We start from the raw sequence: 5,413 nt of genomic DNA, 5'->3' as shown, positions 1-5,413 counted from the left end.
CCTAAACAAGCACACAGCAGTGGAAGTAAGTTTTTTCTGCATTTTGCTAAATGTCAGAGTGGCTGGCRGTGTACTACTGCACAGTGAACTGATTACATACATTATCTCTATGTGTTAGCACGGCTGTGTCAGCCGGGCTTCATAGTCAACCATCATTCCAAAGCATACCTACAGCAACTGTAATTTCTTCAGATAAGCGATCTAGTTAGCACAGATATTTTAAAAAATATTTGGCATGTGCAAACAATGAGCATCAGCAGTACAAAGTCCAGAACAAAATATTCTCAATTCACAGAGAGTCATGGTATGAATATAGACCTGATAACACAAAAAGTAAACAGCAGGTACATAATTAATAACGGCTACTCCCTTGTAACYGTTATTTACCATAGCCTTCCCTTCACTTTGCAGCAAATTATTAGACATCAACACAGTACTTAAGACAGTACTAGGGTTAAATGTGATTTAAAAATAAGTGATCTTTCTGCATTGATTTATATCTTCAATTTCACTGGAAATTTAAAAATCACCTTGCAACTATGCRGGGAGTTGCAGCTTAGTTCTTCTGGGAGATCTCAGTCACAACAAATAATATAAATGTGAAACATCATCGTATTACCATGGTACCTAAGAAAAATACGATCTATTTATTTGGGCATGACCTTCTCTATGTACGCTACTGCCTGTGCACAATACTTCAATGTGCGTTTGCAGGTACTTCTCTGCTTCAAGAGATTTTGTTCACAAAGGTTTGATCTGCTGGCTTTTCTGGTATCATTTACTGGCACCAAGTTGAAAAGACATCACTTAAATCAAAACTGTAGCCTAAGAAGTGATGTCAGGTAGAGGCACAAGACAAAGATTCAGTACTTTTACATTAGTAATGCACTTTTCAGAGATCCCTCAATGAAAAGTCTGATTTTCAAAATACAGCCTTTGTGTGAAGATACAGATGCTGGACTGACTTCTTTCCTCTCTCCTGTTACTGTTCCACTAACAGTACTCTACCAAGATTGATAAAATATATCTTTCTGATTATTCTGTTGCAGTGCATTATCTCAGCATCCTCATGGTGATCCAAATTGTGACCATGTCGATTAAACAATAGGCAAGTAAACCATCTGATGTGCAATACCTTAGGAAAAGTGCTTGCACCCTAAAGTAAGCAGCGAGGATCAATAAGCTTTAGGTGTAGATGTTTTTAGACTATTTTAGCAGCATAACAGCAGGTTCTCCACTGTGCACACATTGTTGCACCATTTTTCAGAAACCTACACTCTGAGTTTGTTACACACAACACTGTGCAGAAGTTGCTTTCATCCTGTCTCTGAGTTACTACCAGCCATTAAGAAGACAGAGTTTTTGGAGCCTAAACAGCTAAAAGTCATTTCATAAGCAGACTAAAAAGAGAGAGACCTTTGAAACAATATGACAGAAATATCTGAGAGTTAACAAGACATCTTGTTTACCATTCTGTACCATAACAGCTGACATCAGCTTTTCAATTTTAATCGAAGCTTAATTCAAGTTTAATTTATCAGCACATTTGAGTGAAGTTTAACCACATGCAGTAAGATAATCTATTCTACCAGAAACTCAAGTTTCTGCAGTTTGTTACAGGAACATTTCTTATGCTAAACTAGGTAAATTCAGAAGTGGCATCACAGCAAGTGACTATGACGTTATAAAAATCTGTCAACATTTCCAGGACAATTATGCACAGTGAAACTTTTCTGTTCAAGGCTTGTTGCTTCTACGTATTTTCCCAAATGTTAAACAAGGTAGTTCCCTCACACATTATGCTGTCCACCTGTGTTGGAACACACACAGTCAATACCCACAATACCCATGGGATGAAGTGTCGTATACCCAGAGATCGCCAAAATAGCCTAGGAATTCTTCAATAATCAATATTGGCTACAGTAAAGCTCCAAATAACACGCTTGGAAAATGGCAGAGGTTTTGTACAAGTCAAGTATGCACACAGATTTGTCACATTCCAAGTTTTCTGCTTACTAAATGTAGAAAGTTAGAGAACTAAGCAAGGACAGAGCAAAACTTAAGAAGCAATTACACTTCACATAAGAACAAACAAAAAGGTAACATACTGCTTTTTCAACTTACTCTACCAAAGACCACATAAAATGCAGACAAGAATGACTTGCACAAAAAAAAATTGTTTTTCTCACATTAATTTCAGGTATAGAGAAAGTTTATCTAAGAAGCTACTGGATCAGATTCAAATAGCTATAACTCAGGTTACAGCAGCCAAGTTACTATTTTCAGCACAACTAGTAATTCAGACATAGTAAGCATTTGTACTTCAAGCACCACTGAACAATGCTATACAATAATTCAGAAAATATCATCTAGTTATAAAATTGATTAGAAATTGAGCGCAGAACAAAATCTCGTCTTCAACAGCTGCATCCTACAGAATGACTCAGGGCTTAGCCTTAGGCTATCATTTGATCAATTTGAAATCATATCACTATCTCATTTATCAAAAGTGAGATGGGAACATTCAGTCAGATATTTAAAGGAAAGAATAGGACACCTAGAGACTTTGAGACTTGCCCTCCACTAACGACATAAATGTAAACCAGACAACAGAGAACTGTTGTAGGGTCATTCCTTGATCTTCAACAGTGTGTAACTCTCAGTAGTGATTTATCATATGAAGAGAAGAGTCTAAATCCTTTCAGGTATTTACCTCCTGCAAGAGTATCAGCAGCTTACAGTAAAACTGTCAACATCATCTGCATGGCCCCTCTTCTGTGTTCAGGGCTTGCTGCTTCCAAAAACCTATGCTTCTGAGAGCATGGACAGAGCTTGTATTTTGAGATCTACTACCCCGAGTTATAGCAGAAGTTATCGTAAGAACCACTCACCAACCACATGGACCTTAAGGACCTGAGAGATTTCCTTTTACTGCCCCAAGGCAGTTTTAAAAGCTTTGATACCAATATGAAGAGATGAGAGTCATTTAGGAATCTATTCCTACAGCAGAATAGAAAACTATTCTGCTGTAGCACCTGCATAGGAAGATATGCCACTGCTAGATCAAGACATCAGTTCAACCACATTCAAAATTTGCTGATGAATAGCAAGCAAGATGTGCACAGCTGTACACAGGCAAACATCCAAACAACCAAAACAGATAAGAGAACAGATAATCTCCAGAGCAAAGATTACACCTAAGGCAAAGAAACAAAGAGGAATGTTGCTTTGTCATGGCTACATGTCTGGAATGCAAAACCGAATCAGAAGGGCAAAAGAACAGCCTGCAAATTAAGTCCCCCAGCAAGATTCATCATGGGGACTAGCCAACAATGTGCGTAAGTGTAACAAAATATGGCTAGTTTTGAAGGATAGTGAAAACAAGAAGCACTAAGGTTCTCATGAAGTAAACTGATCGCCTCCACCCACACTACCACAACCAGCAAAACTTAAGACACCAAATGCCTGCAGTTACTGCAGATGATTCAAATTCAAATTGATATTGGATGGGTATTGATCCAAATCATACAAACAGACTGGAGAGATTTTACCTGCTGTCATTCTTTTAGCATCTCATGGAAATCAAAAATCCAGAAAAAAAATAAAGATAAGAATCCTAAATAGAAACAGAGAAGAAAAAACACCGTAATGAACGGAGAAGAAAAAAAGACAAACTGAAGAAATCATATTTAAAGATTTATGAAGACTATAGAGGTGACTCTCTGAGTACTGATAAATGTTAGAAGACAATAAAGGCAGGCTCAAAAAACTAAACAGCTGTGGTAGGTAAGCACTGCTGGTTCTGCTRTTTTGGTTTAAATTGTTATTTGCTTAAACAGTTAATTCACACATCTGCTATGACAGCAACAACCTCTAAAAGAAACAATAGAGAGGAAAAAAAATAGTTTTCCCAGATTTTGGTCATACTATGTTAAATCCTGTTTCTTAGCTTAAATAGCTGATAGAATGATCCCTTTATGAAGGTATTTGTCACTCTGTGGGAAATGCTGAGGCACAACCACACATTTCTTTCTGCCTGCTGTACCACAGGGCAGTAACCGCTGACAGAGAGCTGGTGCAGAGAGCTATACCAATAACCCCTTGACAGTCACTCCACTAGTTCAAAACAGCTAGTCAGTCAGCACTTCTACTATGTCCACTAGAGCATAAAACAGGCTATTAAAAAAATAGTCAATTTTTGAGAGCTTTGAGAAGAGGCTGGATTCAGAACTGCTCTTGCAGAAAGTTTAAATGGTAAGGAGGTAATGTGTGGTGTTTTCTAGYTTTAATATTAACATTAGCTGCCTTAGCAGCCCTCCTGTTATAACCCTACCCTCATTTGGGAAGGGGGATTGCAATGATTTCCTGTGTCTTACAGGATACACATCTTTTCCAGATACTCCTAACTTATTCTCACCAGAAGTGATACTAAGGAATGAAGAACACATGCATACTGAGTACAGAACAGCCAAAAACATTTATAACATTGTCCTGTGTCCTGCCATGAGGTCTTTACCCAGCCCTACACTCATCAGCAAAAACATGAATTGAAATAGTACAGAGTCCCTCTATGGTTTTTTTATATATATTTTTCCAGGATTGAAGAAAAAATCATTAAACAGAGTAAAGCTATGCATTTCATAACAGTGTATTTACCATGTGGTATTATCCCCCTCACTAGGCAAAGCAAGCCAAGTGTAAGAAAAAAGTCTTTATCAGTTTCTCTAGTCTTGCAGCATCTTTGCAGACAGGAGATACCAGCTACATAATAACAACTATTTCATTTTTAGCCACTTATTATGTAGCAGGCATTGCTACAGATTGCACTCTATTTAGTTCAGAATGCCTTTAGCAAGAAGTTTTTAAACCTCGTGTTAAGATCAAATAATTTCAAAGCTGTTCACTAGTATTTCTAATGTAATTCTAAAAAAAAACAGTAGAAGGTACTGTTACAACCAATCATTTAAGACAGTGAAATAGGCTCTAGTTAGGTGATTAAACAGTTATAAAATGATTAATATGGCTTCTACTTAATTTGCATAAGCATCAAGAAAAGAAATATCCCCAGAGCATCTCAACCACAACACCACAACTACTACACTTTATGTCATTTCATGTGTGCCACGATGACTATGCACTGGAAGAAAGAGCTCACACACTTTGCTGCAGCTGAACTTTTTGAATAGAGAGCATTCATATCACCAAAGAAAGCACAAAATTGTGCACCTATCGCATTTCCCCATCTGGATTTTCAAAGTATCTATCCTTGTCTTTAGGAGAAGWAACACATACATTTAACAGCTGGTGAATGTGTTTAACAGATCTGAGGAATGGCTTGTACACATCCATATTCTCCCTGCCCCCAAGCCCACTTTTTAACATGCATATACCTCTCTGTGTAAGTTTTGCCTCT

This window comes from Rhea americana, unplaced genomic scaffold, assembly GCF_003343005.1.
Source record: "Rhea americana isolate MKP2758 unplaced genomic scaffold, rheAme1 scaffold_115, whole genome shotgun sequence".
Lineage (NCBI taxonomy): Eukaryota > Metazoa > Chordata > Aves > Rheiformes > Rheidae > Rhea > Rhea americana.
The sequence above is the reverse complement of the archived record's forward strand: the minus strand, read 5'-3'. Positions refer to the sequence as shown.